Source organism: Orbicella faveolata, unplaced genomic scaffold (genome assembly GCF_042242905.1).
Source record: "Orbicella faveolata isolate gen_17 unplaced genomic scaffold, um_ofav_v1 contig_24, whole genome shotgun sequence".
In the NCBI taxonomy this organism is placed as follows: Eukaryota; Metazoa; Cnidaria; class Anthozoa; order Scleractinia; family Merulinidae; genus Orbicella; species Orbicella faveolata.
In genome coordinates this window covers 3,160,001-3,177,500 of record NW_028301552.1, presented here as the reverse complement: position 1 = coordinate 3,177,500, position 17,500 = coordinate 3,160,001, and the positions used below count along the sequence as shown (strand labels likewise).

At 39.8% G+C, this 17,500-nt stretch overlaps 2 long non-coding RNA genes across 2 annotated transcripts; one reads left to right on the top strand and one right to left on the bottom strand.

The window, feature by feature from the left end:
- Positions 1–5,685: 5,685 nt before the first annotated feature.
- LOC149109984 (uncharacterized) lies at positions 5,686–8,769 on the bottom strand. Its single transcript, XR_016207812.1, has 3 exons — positions 8,271–8,769; positions 7,124–7,167; positions 5,686–6,608 (listed from the first exon to the last, which is right to left on the bottom strand). It is a non-coding gene; the product is annotated as an uncharacterized LOC149109984 (long non-coding RNA).
- A 38-nt stretch (positions 8,770–8,807) lies between these two features.
- On the top strand, positions 8,808–10,720 carry LOC149109983 (uncharacterized). Its single transcript, XR_016207811.1, has 2 exons — positions 8,808–8,951; positions 10,597–10,720. It is a non-coding gene; the product is annotated as an uncharacterized LOC149109983 (long non-coding RNA).
- The last annotated feature ends 6,780 nt before the right edge of the window (positions 10,721–17,500 follow it).

Genomic DNA, 17,500 nt, shown 5'->3' with positions numbered 1-17,500 from the left:
GACGTCAAAACGTGGTAAGAGCCAGAAAAGGTGGCACACGAGTATGTCACTGAAGTGCTTTTATTTAGAGACGTCGGAATCTATTTGTTTTATACTGGAGCTCCTGTGCGCCGAAGGAGAGCGAGCGGAGCCCCATAACGTAGAAAATTTGGTACCTCATCGATCTAAAAAATGTTGGTTTGCACATGACTGTCCGATTGTCAGTTAACGGTCATTCGCTTATGTTGCATGATGAGTGTGGTCATTCTTGCCCATACCAAACAGAGCTGTAGCAATAAAGCGATGAGTAACATCTGAAGCCTGGATCTGAATCAACAAAATAATACGTACGTACGTCCGTACGCCAAGCCTAATACCTAAGAGAGCACCATTACCATAGGTACATCTTTGATATTTGACATTCATGTTATGATTAATTGACGGCTGTCAAAACAAGGTATCCGCTGACCGGTATTACGTCACCATATCGCGGGCTCAAGTTAAGAGCTCATCCAGATCGCGTATTTTTTTGAAGTTGACCAGGTACTGGGTTTCTATTCGATCGCGGGCTCAAGTCAAGTTAGAGGAAGAACATGCATGCAGAGGCAAAATTCCGGCGCAAATTAAAACGTGGTGCGTTATTGACTTTTCTTCCGACATATTCCTTGCACAATCTTCTCATGGAAATTCTCTGATATGTTGCGTACGTAATTTCTACAATCTTGGAAAAATTGGGTACACTTATTGGGCAAACTTTGTTAAAATTTAACTGGAAATAATAGTGAAACCACACGCTGAACAATTACCTGCTTACAATTGATTATTTTTTGAGTTTCTGATCCAAGAAAAACAAACCTCATCTTCCTTTATGGTTAATTATCGCAATCGGGAGCTCCGCTTTTAGGCCTGGCTAAATCTATATATTATCACCATGAACGGAAGCCAGAAAAGGGCAGTTCCCCAATTGATCATAAGTAAGAACCAATTTTAAAAAATAGGCAGTCGAGGACTGCATGTGCCGGTTACCTTGGATATAAATAATTAGCTGAACTCCTCGCTTTGATAGGAAATCAAAATGTCCAAAATGGCTTTCCAGCCAACTCGTGATATTTGAATCGGGTCAAAAAGATTTTGAGAAGTTTCTATGTTGGAAAATAAAAATGTTCAAGCCATAAAGCAACGTAATTATAGAAGACAATGAGACAGTATGGAAATTTGAATCGTTCGCGGGAGACAAACGCTCGTCAAGCGAGAAAGTTTCGGCTAAAAGCCGCTGTGAAAAAGGTCGATGGATCGAATCATAAACCCCGGAGGGAGGTACTCCCAGAAAAGTTAAGTGGGGGTGTGCCGCCCACTTCCCAAAACTCTTACCCTATTTCTGACCAAAATATGCGATTTTTGCTACCCTATTTGTGACTGTTGCGGCTGGCACAGTTGCCCTAAACATAAGTTATGAAGGGCTTTTGTTGACAGTCTTATCGATAATGATGAAAAAGTAGCTTTCACTAAGAAATATACCCAATTCAAGGCTAGAGTGCAAAAATCATGCCCTATTTATGACCAAAGCCATACCCTTTGGAGCCGCACATACCTATGTCGCCCATATAAGGGAGTAACTCACCCCCCCCCCCCTCCCTCCGGGGTCATAAACCCACCTTTGTTGTATACCAAATAGCCGTAAATTTGGGAGTGCTTAGTCGACTCCAAAGACGAAAGGTCAGTTCATCGCTTTCGCAGCCTTTCGCTCCAAAAAATTGTTTACGAAGCATCGACTGAGGTTACGGACATTACTTTCAAGGACGATGATATTGGTGGCTACCCCTCTTCGCGACCGGTAGCCACAATCACAGAATGATAGGTCATCAGTTTCGAGTTACCTTGTGCCTCAGTTTTAAAACAAGCCTTCGTACAAAACCTTTCACATGAAAATGAGTTTGATTTGCATCTATATGACATGTAAGGAAAAAACATTTTCTTATGATTGGTTTCGCACCAACACACGTTTAGACACAGAGGCAAAAGGCAACTTGGGACCGACCTATTCGACAAATTATCTGTGCCCTCATTTTCTCTCGGTAAAACCTCATTGAAATATCGTGCTTAATCTATTTATGAAGAAACGGCACACGACTTGGTGTGAAAGAGTTCTTTAAAAGCTAAAAAGAAAGAAACTGTTGTTAGTCCCATTTGAAGGAAAAGATTTTATGGCTCTGATATAACCTAAGGGATTTAGAAAATCTGTGATCTTCGGCTGTTCACTCGTGTTCAGTATGGTAAAAATGCAAGAAGCGACATTGGCCAGCATCCGCACTGCTGTCTCTGTTGGGCGCGGTTGAAAACGCGCCGAACATAACTACAGAATAAAGTGAAAGTAGTAAAATTCGACGTTTGAACCGGAAATTTCGGGCTTCTTACCTATTTTGTATCAGTCGTGAAAGTTGTTTCCTGGAGGATACTATAAGCTGCATTGTTAGGAGGAGTTCCAATGTGGTCTGGCGGTCTACGTGGTTTCCGCTGTAAGCTTTCGAGATTCAGTTTGCCGCATGCTTTGCTAATACAGTTTGTTTTCAATCATTTCGGCACAAGATATCTTAGTCTCTAAATAATCGTCTTGGAGGTCCGTGAAGATGTTTGTGACTTGCATTCCCTACGTGACGCTGGACCCTAAGACAGTAGCAAGGATACTTCTATATATGGCTTGCTCAGAACCTGAAGGTTTACTTCAAGAAAGTTTTGTTTCATCAATATTTAAGCATAAAATAAAATAAAGCCTGATGTTGGCAAGCAACCATCGTATGAGCTCTCATTTACCTCTGCCGTCTTCCTCTCATGTGATTTTCCATATTTGACTCATGTCAGTGAAACATAGCGTGTCATACGAGTAATCATTTCTCCCTTCTCAGATTGTTGCAAGTTCTCATCAGACGTATGTTAAGACGAAAACAGAAGCTATCCTTCAAGACTCCAAGAACTTGGCCTTTCCTAATTTGTCACTGAATCGCTAAAAACTGTTATTATGTACGTTGAGAACACTACGTTAATGTCTCTTTGTAATTAATCCTTTATTCTCAAGTGAATACTTAGTATCTGAATAGTCTTAGGTTGTACCGGAAGGCACTCAGGTCCCCATACCGCCTCTGCACAGCTGGCTGGTCTCACTGTTACTCAACCCTTGGGGTGAAGGAATGTCCGTGCCCAATCTTTGCACCTCCATTGGAGACTCAGTTTGGGGGATCTGCATTAACTCGGTTTATGGGCTCCACACAGGGTTCTTTCTCTTAATACTCGAATTGCTGCCTGTGGCACCCCTTCAGCCCTCTGCTGAAGCCCCGTTAGGGAGGGGACATTTGTTATTCTGGACTGGGTTAACTTCGCCGCATGACATTATTCCAGCAACAATGGTTTTATTCTCGTTATCTTAAGCTATATCGCGTTGTTGTTTCGCAAGGGAAGGGTAACTGAACTGAGTTTACAAAGATTTATAACGCACGAGCAGAGCCGTTGCTCTTCTCATTAAACCTTCTATTTATTGACGTTGTCGTTACCGTCGTCGTGCTAGTTTGCGTTGAGCTTACACTATAAGCAATGACTACGCCCAGTAAAAGACGGATTTAAATTCTTATTTACGTGATAATCTTGAGCTGTTCAGCACGCCTATATGTTTTTGCAGGGGATACCTATGAAATGTAAAAAGATTTAGAGCGGTTTTCAATTGAGTGTCGTAAGTAATCGGCAATTACTTTGGTTTTGTCTTGGTTTTACGACGGTGGGAGATTGGCTGAGTAGTCTAATTGGTGATTAATTGGTTTGGTTTTGGTTTTACGACACGCAATTGAAAACCGCTCTATAACGTATAACGCAAGTGCAAAGTCATTGTGCTGCTAACCATTGGAATTGTCGAAGTGGTTTTCCCCCGTCCACACTACGCCAGAGTAATTTGAAAACGCAACAGTCACCTGTCAGTTTTAGATTTGTGGTTGAGGAGAACTTATCGTAATATCATGGTTTTCAAAAATCTCCGTTTTCAAAATGTTTTCCGTCCACACTAAAACGCAATGCAGGCGTTTTAAAATTACTCCGGTTGAAGAGCGTTTTCGAAAAGCTCCGTTTAGCTGGGTTTTCAAATTCCTCCGGCGGAGGGCGGACGGAACCTTACTAAGGTCCCCAACTTATGGGCGACCGTTACCACCACTTCTCGTTGGTGACACACCCTTGTTTCGTCCCAATCTCGTCTCGCCTTAAAACTCTCCCCCACTACACCCTTCCTGACGTGACTGAGAGCAAAATAGACAGCGAAGCAGTACATCCTACAGACACAGCTTTACAAGTGTTTAAGGTCTCGCAAAAATAAGTACAGCCAAGAAAACGTCGTTTAAACAAAAAGGCAGTAAAAGATGTTGCTAGCTGGTTAAAGGTTGGCGCTTTTATTGGCCAATTGGAGGAGAAATAATCATTTAGTGTCCAGGTACAAAATCCCGACGATGATGATGACTTTGATGAACACCGCATGTTAACTAGTCACCCAGAGTAAATTCGTTATACATGTATACTGCAGTAAAATAAAGAAGAATCTTGAGAGCTTAACACGAAGGGGTTCGGTTCATCGCAACGATTTTTCTTGACTGAGGGTCAGGGGCTAATTTCTTGGAGGGGACTTATAGTTCCCCCTTGCGAGGCCGGCTTAGACTGGGAACTAGCAAAGTTGCTTCCGTGTGTTGCAACAAAGTGATTACTTTCGATTTTGCGAAGCAAAAAGGAAGATAGACGAGAAAATCAGGATACTTCAGGCGGTTTAGGCTAAGAATACTTGAGCAATGGGCAAAAAAGTGGGAAAAAACCATCGGTATGTGTTTAAACTACTCTTGCTGTTCATAGTCAAGCGGAAATACGTTTTTTGACGTCACAGTAACTGGTCAGTGGTCATCACCATCGGGCTGTGCTGTCCTTCGATCGAGCAGTCTCTGAGGTCGGTATTTTGCTTCCTTTTTAGGTCGAAAATATCCTTGATACTTCTCGTTATTGGTGAGTTTGACGTCCTTAAATGGGTTTTTAATACTCAAACAATGTTCGTAAAGAATAGCGGTACAGGGGAGTCATTTTGTGTGGAGTAATGTGTAGTTTGCTGACTCGAGCCAGCTCGAGCGGACGAAGCGTGGATCGTGTTGCTTCAGCCGCCCTCGCCTCAGAATTGTGAAAATCAACGATGGCTATCCAGCAAAGCAGGAAATTTGTCCTGTATGCAGCTTTTGCAAGGATTTTGAAGACTGGTTGGATTTAAAGTGTGATTTGCTCGAAATGGTTAAGGTACATGTAAGTCGGGACCGTTTTATTCACACTCACTTTGCGCCGACATGTGGTGCTTGTTCATTGAGATTATATTTCGCAACGCGTCAAAGAAACTTTGATAAGAATTTGTCTTTAAAGACTGGCGTTTTGGCGTTTCTATCACCTTTCTGACTTTCTGCGCCTTTAGGAACGGGTGAAGTAATTTTTTTGTACCTGCCGTTTGCTGTAAGAATAAAACATTTGTTCATTTCATTCACAAGATATTTCTCTATCATTAAAGATTGTTTAAGCCTACATTTATATAATGGTGGCGTTTGCGAAGAGAGTAGAAATCGAAAATACTGTGATTTGTTGGCCGCAGCGAACGCTGGAAATACTGAAAACATTTAAGACCACTCTATATCTTCGGTTCATTGACAATTTTTCCTTTTTTGAGGTCTTTTTTGTTTCCATCGATTAAATGTTGATAGTACATGGAAATTTTCAAGACCGTTTCCCTGTACATGTATGCACATGTAACTAAATATTTTAAAATGCCCAAACACCTGTATTTGTTTACACGAAACCGCTTCCACTTATGGGATGTGGTCAAGTTTCACTTCTTTTGATGCTGAAAAGGAAACATTCAACATTTCAGAGAGGCAGTAATCAACTCCTCAATGAAACCCACTAGTTTATTTCGCTTACTCAGTCATTTGAAGCTTTTCGATTTCTATTTCCCTATCTTACATGTGCATTGTATCAACTTACATAAATAATTGACTGTTGTTGTTTTTCCTTTCATTTAATTTAATTCAGATGAGCTTTGCTCAATCACTACAAAATAATTTTTACATTGTAATCATACATGTACATATCACGTGCTTTGATTCAATATGAAATTAATTATGATCGCCTTAGTAATAGTATTGTATCATCCTCCCTTCTGTAAGATTCTTACTTAACTTGTAGCCACTTTATTACAACACATTATAGCACCTGATGGCAATAAATTATATATGTATAATATTATTATATGTATTTATTTTTTTTCCTGTGATAAATTGGCTAACAAGTGGGTTTGTTTATGCCACTGTGTCTCTGAATTGGCTTACTGTCGTCTACAAACCATTGGTAATATATCTTGGCTACATCTAACTCAGATACTAGACACAAAAGCATGTATTAAAGAATAGATACATTTCTTACAAATTAATATTTATTGCATTTAGTTCATCACTTTAGTTCTACAACATTGCTTTTCTCCAGTGAGAAATTTTGTGCAAAGTCTGAAGTTGTAAGTTGCAAAAACAAGTTCCGTCAGTAGTTGCGAAGCACTTAAAGTCAGGCTTTGGTGCTGTAAACTGAATGGCAAAGCGAGGAAATTAGAAATTGTCTCAAATACGCAAGTGATAAGAGGTAAACTTGACTGAAATCTACAGACTCCTTTTTTTTAGGTTTAGGGTTAAGGTTAGGCCTAAGGGACAAGGTGGGAGGTGCGGTGGCCATGTGGTTAGTGCGCTCAGCAATGGATCGAGCAGTCCGTGTTTGAGCCCTGGTCAAGGACATTGTGTTGTGTTTTTGGGGAAGACACTTTTACTCTCACGGTGCCTCTCTCCACAAAGGTGTATATATGGGTACTGGTGAATTTAATGCTGGGGGTAACCCTGTGATCGACTAGCATCCTATCCAGGGGATAGTAGAAATACTCCTAGTCAGTTCATGCTACAGAAACCGAGATAAGCCTGGCCTGATGGGCCACTTGGCTCTGTGCAGACTTTACCTTTTACTTAGGGACAAGGTACTGCATCAAGTGGGGGGAGGGACAGCGGAGTCAGAACCTCCCACTTTCCATACCCTGTTCTCCCACTTCCCATACCTCTATCTCTTGACTCCCGCCCTTGTTCATCCTGCTCCTGTCCCCTGTAAATTAAGAGAATCAAAACACATCCTAGTCATTTAGCTGCACAGTCCTCAGGCATTTCCTTTTCCTTTTTTCCTTCGTTTTCAGCCTTGCTACTCTTACGTGTCTTTCAAGTGAATGACCTATGATGTAACCACTGTCGAAGGGTTTCATTTTGAGCCTCATTTTGAGCCCAAGGGTGAATTTTTCTTTGCCCATTGGCCTAGAAGTCTCTAAAGACACTAAATGAAAGTCAAGTAACATTTTCAGTTCTTGTTTTTGAAAGTATTTGAAGCCTTAATGAATGACAAAAATTAGCATTTTGCATTTCTCTCCGGATTCCTACCCCCTATTCTCCCGGGCTCCCGCCCCCTGCCTCTCCCCACCATCAACAGATGGCTGAATGTTCAGGAGAGGAGTTGCCATATGGAGAGCATTGGTCAGTGTTCTCTCAGTTGGTGTTTTTACAGCATTGATGTTGTGGAAATCATCCATGGACAGTATCTAAAAGGATTTTTGCTGAGCCAAAATAGAAAAAAATGTACAATAGAAGAAGTTTTCTATTGGGAAATCCAGATAATAGTAATATGTAAACAAATATTAATGTTACAAAGTTATAGAGTCTCAGGCTCTAAGGTAATGTGGTCAGAAATTATCTGGGTGGCCTTATAATCAGAAGATTGTTGTGTGAATACAGGGGGGATAGCCTATTTATAACTAAAAATGAAATTCATTTATTGAGTTTTAACTGGAAGTTGTTATTACCCAGATTTTATGGTAATTTTATTGTCTTGTATGCATGTATTTTTAATTACACTTTTAACAGCCTTGTATTCCATGTCTTCTGCCATCTAAAGATAATCAGATGTCATGTACTTCTTGTGGTTTTTTCTAATAGCTAAATAGCTTTTTTTCTAAACTCTAACAGCTATGCAACTAGTTAAAAAAATTTTTCACACTTTAGAGGCCGTAAAAGCAAAATACAGAACTGCAACAATTCGAAATTATGACAAGAAACAAAGAAACAATAATAAACATGAAAATTTAAAATTTTATTTTCGCCAGCCTCAAGCTTCCTGAAGTACAGTATAATTAAAATTGGATATTTTATGAGAAAACATACCTCGGTGAATTCTTCCTCGAGTTGAGGCCAGATTTTGAACCCTTTTGGGGACTCAGTCCTACACTTGTTACACCAACGTGTCCAAGATTTATACGAAACACTGCTTCGATTTCGGCCAACTTGGTCTATAATTCGGTGATGCCGAGTGAGGACAGGATGACCGTGATTACTTACGTGAGTGCCCCCAATGGAACAAGTGGACGAACACGAGCATGTCTTCCCGACGAATTTGATCGAAATGCCTTTGACATACCGATTCATACGGTTCAAGCCCATCAATTCAACAAACTTGAGAAGTTGATGTCCTCAGAACACCGCTACAGCAACACAAAAGCTGCCTAGTTTTAGCCTTAGCGCACATCGTAACGTAAATTGCCACTGGCTCGCCGCTTGCGAGCATGAACTCTCACGAAACAACAACAATTTCACACCGTATGCAAGTTCAGTTTGGCTTTGGCATAATATATAATATCAACTGAGAACTATTCAACAAATGAGCGGAGTTTAAAAGCTAAGTTTACAGTGTGCGCTCTAAGTTTTGTATCTTTTTGACTGTCGACAAGACTCGCTGCGAAAACAATGTAAAAAGTTGCAGGCAGGAGGGAGAGGTCAACTTTGCTTCAGTGGCCATGCGATTGCGCGCCCGATGATCTTAGCCATTATGACGTCACTCGTGAGCCGGTGTCACAGTGATATGTGTATCCCCGTGATATGTGTATCCCCGCACACATATCACTAGTGATATGTGTATCCCCTCAAAAATGGCGACCAGTGATATGTGTATACCCCACCCCCCTCCCCTCTACTTTAAAAAGCAATATCCTCCTTGAAAGCGCTCTCGTCGTCCGGTCGCTTACTGGACGAACGACTAACCCAAACAGGCTTAAAACACAAATCTCAATTTTTGTAGTTGAAAAAGTTTACGTATCTCTTGCTGGAATTGTGTTCTTGATCCTAACTGGTTTTCTGCGAGCAGGATATAATGAATTTAAAGTTGAACACCAAATGGATCTAGATATATTTCAATTTGAGTTTCACGGCACCGGATTTCTAGGACGATATTAATTGCGCGATGCATTCTCACCCCTCGAGTAACGCATATTCTCCACTGTTCATCACCTTGTTTGCATCTGAATTATTCGTGGAGTGAAACACATATCACGGCTTCGACCCGATCGCCATAAAATGATTAGTGGCACTCGTGTATCCCCTGCACCCGCTTTTCAGTTCGACTTTTTGTAAGATATGTTAAGTCTCAAGCTGTATACATTGCTATACTGCGAATAGTGCTAGCACGTTTCATAATATTCGACGTTTATTCTTCGGCAGTTAGCCTAGATTACGGCTGTCTTCAGGGGATACACATATCACTGCGCCATGTAATAATTAGTGATATGTGTATCCCCTGCATGCGGTCGGCGACGGTGTACAACCGAGGTCAGTGAAACTCCAGAAATCCCAAGCTATGAATAAATGCCGGGTGTGAATATTTCTAGCAAGCCAGTTTTGACAATGCAAATGTCATGGGCATTTTTCTTCTTGGGTAGAAAGCCAATATAACAGCGGTGTCCATGGGGATACACATATCACTAGTTCATGAAATAATCAGTGATATGTGTATCCCTTATTATCCCGTGCACGCGTGCACGCGTTTTTAGTGGAATTATCGAGTTTCAAACTTCAGTGAACCCAAGCCGTGTAAAAACGTCGGGTGCTAATATTGCCTGCAGTTTTGACAAGGTTGATGCGCTATATTATAACAGTTGTGTTTCTGGGGATACACATATCACTGCGTCATGAAATAATTAGTGATATGTGTATCCCCTGCACGCGATTTCAGTTTAGATATTTAGACATTCGAGTTGCAAACTCCGCAAACCTCAACCTGGGTATAAACGTCGTAGCGAGTAAGCAGCCAGCACGTTTTGGCAATAATTGGCCATTTTCTTCGATCAGGTAGATAGCCAATCTAACGGCTGTGTTTAGGGGATACACACTGAGATCACTGCGCCATGAAATAATTAGTGATATCCGTATCCGCTGTTCGAAGTTTTAGTCAGATATACAATCGAGTCGGTTGGAACTCAACCAAACTCAAGAAATCCTAATCTGCTCCGTTGGGCGCGAATTCATCTCTGGTTTCTTCTACTCTTTACAGTGCTCGTCGGAACCTCGCAACCGAGTCGCCATTTTGTTCGTTGAATGCCCAGGCGCGTATCAGTGTTTTGTGTATCCCCACGGGGGATACACATATCACTAGTGATATGTGTGCGGGGATACACATATCACGGGGATACACATATCACTGTGACACCGGTCCGTGAAGTTTCAATGGCCGCTAAAAAATGATACCAGAAAAGTTTTTCATCTGATGATTGCTCAAAGAATTTGAAAGAAAGCGATCAACAGCCCACAGGAATAAGATAACCTGTTAGTATTATGTCCAAAAATACTTTGAATTTCAAAAATTAGTCGTGAGAAGGCACAAAAACACGGAACATTTCGAGATCGCTCAATTGAAAACGCGATTGAAAAATGAAGCTTTGCGCCTGTTTCTTGGGCGATATCTGGAGAACCCAACGATGAACAACACGAACACAAAAATATGATCTTGATATGGTTTAAAACGTTTGAATGGTGATGAAAACGAATCATTAAACTTATGCATAAAAATGATCAGTGGGTTTAAACCCATTATTTTGTAGACGATAGCATGGAGGACCTACTGATCAATACTGGAAACCCTCGAAATATGAGAAAGTATTAGATGGAAAATGTTCCCTTACAAAGACATTTGAACTATAAAGTCATATGCTGGGTTAGAAAGTGAATAATGCACCAAAGAATTATTTTTCCGCGCTAAATTATCCGCAAAACTGTCAACGATAACATTTTCTTCTGCGAGGCCAACCAACTGACGCAAGCCGAGCAGACGTGTGGATATTTTTATAGATGGTAAGATATAAAATCACTGTACGGGAGACCTAAATGAAGCAGATGATATTCAGAACAACATGGACGAGACCTCTTAGCAGAAAGGTGCTTAATTTCGTGTAAAAATGTTCGTGAAATATGAGATCGGAGCAGGATCTGTTTCCTCGGGCGTCCGCATGCAGTGCAGAGATATTTCTTGTCTCGCACCTCTGACAAGAAAGGTATCCTAAACTGGTGCTTTGGGCTCTAATTTTTTATATATATATCTCAGTAAGTTCACTTAAACTTGTATAGACTGTAGAGGAAAACTGTGTAGGATGTCATATGGAAAGAACTAAAAAATACAGAATCTGGTTCCAAGCAGCAAGAGAATTAAAGAGGAAAGAAAATATGAACAGGGACACTTCCTATGCTAAGCCATTGGCAGTAAGGGTTAACTTATCCAGGAGAAACTTGTTAAACCAAAATGACTTATTGCCAAAACAAAGAGTTCAGTAAGGAAGGTTATGACAAAGCTGGAAAGATCAATATCAGGTGATCTCTTATTATAACCAAACCCCTTGTTTTCGAACAGTATCTGTCTTGAGAAACTGTAATAACTTTACTACCACTAAGTTTGAAATGATAATCAGTTATTTTCTTTATACTTAATGCTTTTAAATTTTCATCATAAATCTTATGTAAATAAAGATAGCTCTAACAATTATTTTACAAAGAAATATTCTAGAGAAGAGTGTCAGAGCTTGTACTTGTAAACATGAACCCCAACCCTGATTTCTCCCCAGCTTCATTGATGAGTTTATTATTGGCTTCAAGAGAATGATAAGCATACATTTTCAGCAAATAACAAAAAACACAAACAAGATTGGGTTTTACATGTAAATGTTTAATTGACAGCACAATGACAACACATAGATAGCTTTCCATGGTGGTTGAATGTATTTTCAGAAATGGGGCCTCAGTGCTTGAATGGTCTTGCAAAGGTAGTGGAGGATGGTAACCTAAGGTTTAAAAAGATCAAATAAGACTCCTTTTAATATTCACCAGTTGAAAACTGGAGTAAATGTTTATACGACCTCCCTTCCCTCTTTGGTTTTTACATCTCCCCCAACTCTTTTCAACAGCAAGTGTAAACTATAAGATAAATTTCCTAATGAGATCTAGCACTAGGAACTCAATATGTATTTACGATTAAAAAAAGTAATTCTCACAATTAAACAATCCAACCCCATCCACCTTTTAAGTCCTGTCCAAGCAGATACAATGCGGTAATGTACAAGAGCTAATATTTTATCATAATTTATAAAACATAAAATAGCTCATTTGCAGTATCAATGTATTGAATTAAGGTTTTCAGATTTTCACATAGAGAAACTTTTTCAGCACCCTCACCTGCACAAAGAAAAAATAAAATTTCTGAAGTGTGTCATATAAACTACATCAAACACTCTCCATAAAGCATTTTTGGATCCTTACTTAAAGAACAGCTACAATATTGTTTTGGAATTAAAATAAATCAAACTTCAAATTCCTAAGTTGTTGATCAACTGTGCCAATTTTGTACACATAACAAGATCCAGCAACAGGAACTCAAGGTGACCAGAGTTTGGAACTCAAGTTTTGTTATATAAACATACATGATTCCAGCCAACTGTGAGGCCCCATATTTGGTCTCAAGTAACCAAGAAAGCCATTACCCCATTGACCCTAGCCAAGTTAACTTTCACCATTTTGTTGAGAAAGTGAAACACAAGTCACCCTTAGCAACATAACCAGGGTAACCCTGGTAGGCCTGATAACCTTTTTTCGTCAAAATACTATGACTGGCCTACCTGGGGCAACTCATGGTATGAAGAAATCAAAATTAACTCACAAAACCCCACAGTGATCAAATGACTGAAAGGAAGCCAAAGGAAGAAGGATAACTGAGCACTGGAACATGAAAAAAGGCTTACATGTACTAAGTAATTGAGGAGGGACAACTTCGTTTCATATAAACACTTGATAAAGTTGCCTCAGAAGGGTCTGAAAGGGTTGTCTTCAGTACCCAAGACCATATAAATGGGATCTTGTACTCTCCTCCACAGAGGCTCCCTATGGGAAATTGAACATACTCCAAACTACCAGCCTACAGTCAAAGCAGCACAAAAGAGGCCTATGCTGAGGAGAGAGTACCTTGTATGTCAATATGTTTAAAGAAAAGTCTTACAAGACTAGACTGCAAACCATGGGTAAAATGTAGACTGCAGGCTTTTTAAGAACATCATATTCCCAGAGAGAGAGATTCAGCTAACCATACACCGGCTAACCTGAGCCGTATATTTCAGGCTAACAGCACTTAGATCTCTTTGAAATATAGATAGGACCCTGTGGGCACTCTGATTGGTCAAAAATCCATGTTTTATCAGAGTTTATTATACGGCTCTGTCTCACAAGGACTGGGAACTACTGAATTCACGAGTTTGATTGGCTGAAATCGATATTGAAAGCATTCTAGATTTTCCCATCTAGACAGGTAATATTTTGCGGTAAGAAAGTTGCAAACTAAAATACAAAGTCATTGACTGTTTTCATCTAACAATATATATTTATGGAAGTGCCATAAAGCCTGATGAGAAAAAAAAGTAAACAGGACAAGCAAACTTTAGCAGAATTAATTCAGCTTATCGCCGATTCGCAAGCAAAAAATGATAGTTAGTACAAACCAGTTACATTAAACGAATTACATTATTCTTGTTTGTGCCATATAATGAACATCTTATTAACTGAGCTTAGTCGGTCTGTATGGGAGAATCTTGACCTCTATTGTGTGTACAGACCTCACTGCGTTCGGACTGTACTCACGACCTTGGTCAAGATTCTCCCATACAGACTTCCTGCTCGGTTAATAAGAGCTAAATATAACATAGAAAAGGCGTGTTTTATTGTTTTGGGTGTGTAAATCTATATCATAAAGCAAATAAAGAAGCCTAAGCCATGTATTATACTGTGATAAAACACTCCAGACATTTGAGAACACTCCAGAAATGTAGAAAACACTCGCCTGTTTTCTACATTTCTATCACAGTGTAATAAACGGCTTAGGCTTCTTTATTTGTTAAATAAAGGAAATGGGAATACAATATATTTCGATTCTTAAAAAGTCTGCAGTCTGCATTTTAACCACCGCTGTGCAGTAGGCAGGCTTTAAGTCTCATTTGAAAAATTGAGCTTATGTTCTTGTTTGTGAAAGTTCTCATTTCCATCATTGTGGATAGTATTTCTGTTTGTTGGGCCTGTTGCTGGATACGTGCCGAGTACGAGATCGCAGATATTTCTTACTCAAATGAACTGATCATTTTTACTGCCGATTCTTCAAAATCATCTTCAATTACAATGTTTCCTTCTACATGTAAGCTATTCTGTGACCAAGTTACACGTTTCTTTAAGCTACCGATCACGTAAAAAACGCAATTTTACAGAGCGAATTGTCAAAATTTTGCCCCACATATTTCCACCGGAGAGCGATGACAGTAACACTTGAAATACACTTTAAGCAAGATTTGTCAGTTATAATGAAAATCTGCTTACCTCTCAAGAAAGAAAAATGATAATGACTCCTTGAGATCCAAATACAATACCATTTGAAGCTGGAATGATTGGAGAAATCCGCCTCAAACAGTTGTATCAGCGAGAGGCGACGACGACATTGTCGAAAACTTTGTGCATTTGCGCGCCTCTTCGCCATGACGTCATAATGGCCATGATCATAGGGTCAGTCAAATCTGACGTGTTCACCTCTCCCTCCTGGTTGAAGGCATTTTGTAGTTTTGTTAAGGTGTACCGCTGACCAGCAAAATACTGTATCGCGCCCCAAAAAACGTATTTCCGCGGTGTCCTGTGCTGTCCTTCGAACGATCAGTTCTCTGAGATCGGAATTTTGCCTCGTTTTAAGGTCGAAAATATCCTTGATACTTCTCGTTATTGGTGAGTTTGACGTCCTTAAATGGGTTTTTAATACTCAAGCAATGTTCGTAAAGAATAGCGGTACAGGGGAGTCATTTTGTGTGGAGTAATGTGTAGTTTGCCGACTCCAGCCAGCTCGAGCGGACGAAGCGTGGATCGTGTTGCTTCAGCCGCCCTCGCCTCAGAATTGTCAAAAACAGCGAGGGTATCCAGCAAAGCAGAAGATTGATCCTGTATGCGGTCCCGAGTTACATGTACCTTAACCATTTCATGCAAATTACACTTAAATCCAACCAGTCTTCAAAATCCTTGCAAAAGCTGCATCGTTTTATTCACACTCACTGCGCCGACATGTGGTGCTTGTTCATTTAGATTATATTTCGCAACGCGTCAAAGAAACTTTGATAAGAATTTGTCTTTAAAGACTGGCTTGTTTGGCGTTTCTATCACCTTTCTGAATTTCTGCGCCTTTTGGAACGGGTGAAAGAAAGTTTTTGTACCTGCCGTTTGCTGTCAGAATAAAACATTTGTTCATTTCATTCACAAGATATTTGTCTATCATTAAAGATTGTTGAAGCCTACATTTATATAATGGTGGCGTTTCCGAAGGGAGTAGAAATCGAAAATAATGTGATTTGCTGGCCGCAGCGAACGCTGGAAATACTGAAAACATTCAAGACCGCTCAATATCTTCGGTTCATTGACATTTTTCCTTGCTTGAGGTCTTTCTTGTTTACATCGATAACATGTTGATAGTACATGGAAATTTTCAAGACCGTTTCCTTGTACATGTATGCACATGTAACTAAATATTTTGAAATGCCCAAACACCTGTTTTGTTTACACGAAACCGCTTCCACTTATGGGATGTGGTCAAGTTTCACTTCTTTTGATGCTGAAAAGACATTCAACATTTCAGAGAGGCAGTAATCAACTCTTCAATGAAACCCACTAGTTTAGTTTGTTTACTCGGTCATTTGAAGCTTTTCGATTTCTATTTCCCTATCTTACATGTGCATTGTATCAACTTATATAAATAATTGACTGTTGTTGTTTTTCCTTTCATTTAATTTAATTCAGATGAGCTTTGCTCAATCACTACAAAATAATTTTTACATTGTATGTGCTTAATGAGTCATACATGTACATATCACGTGCTTTGAATTAATATGAAATTAATTATGATCCCCTTAGTAATAATATTGTATCATCCTCCCTTCTGTAAGATTCTTACTTAATTGTAACCACTTCATTACAAGACATTGTAGCACCTGATCAACAAATTATATTTATATAATTATATGCATTTATTTTTTTTTCCTGTGATAAAATGGCTAACAAGTGGGTTTGTTTATGCCACTGTGTCTCTGAATTGGCTTACTGTCGTCTACAAACCATTGGTAATAAATCTTCATTACAACTAACTCAGATACTAGACACAAAAGCATGTATTAAAGAACAGATACATTTCTTACAAATTAATATTTATTGCATTTAGTTCATCACTTAAGTTCTACAACATTGCTTTTCTCCAGTGAGAAATTTTGTGCAAAGTCCGAAGTTGTAAGTTGCAAAAACAAGTTCCGTCAGTAGTTGCGAATCACTTAAAATCAGGCTTTGATACTGTAAACTGAATGGCAGAAAGCGAGGAAATTAGAAATTGTCTCAAATACACAAGTGATAAAAGAGGTAAACTTGACTGAAAACTATAGACTCCTTTTTTTCAGGTTTAGGGTTAAGGTTAGGCCTAAGGGACAAGGTGGGAGGTGCAGTGGCCTTGTGGTTACTGCGCTCAGCAATGGATCAAGTGGTCCATGTTCGAGCCCTGGTCAAGGACATTGTGTTGTGTTTTTGGGCAAGAAACTTTTACTCTCATGGTGCCTCTCTCCATAAAGGTGTACATATGGGTACTGGTGAATTTAATGCTGGGGGTAACCCTGTGATCGACTAGCATCCTATCCAAGGGGTAGTAGAAATACTCCTAGCCACTTTATGCTACAGAAACTGAGATAGGCCTGACCTGATGGGCCACTTGGCTCGTATGCAGACTTTACCTTTTACTTAGGGACAAGGTACTGCATCAAGTGGGAGGAGGGACAGGGGAGTCAAAACCTCCCACTTCCCATACCTCTATCTCTTGACTCCCATCCTTGTTCATCCTGCTCCTGTCCCCTGTAAATTAAGAGACTCAAAACACATCCTAGTCATTTAGCTGCACAGTCCTTACGCATTTCTTTTTCCTTTTTTCCTTTGTTTTCAGCCTTGCTACTCTTACCCACGTCTTTCAAGTGAATGACCTATGACATAACCACTGTCAAAGGGTTTCATTTTGAACCTAAGGGTGAATTTTT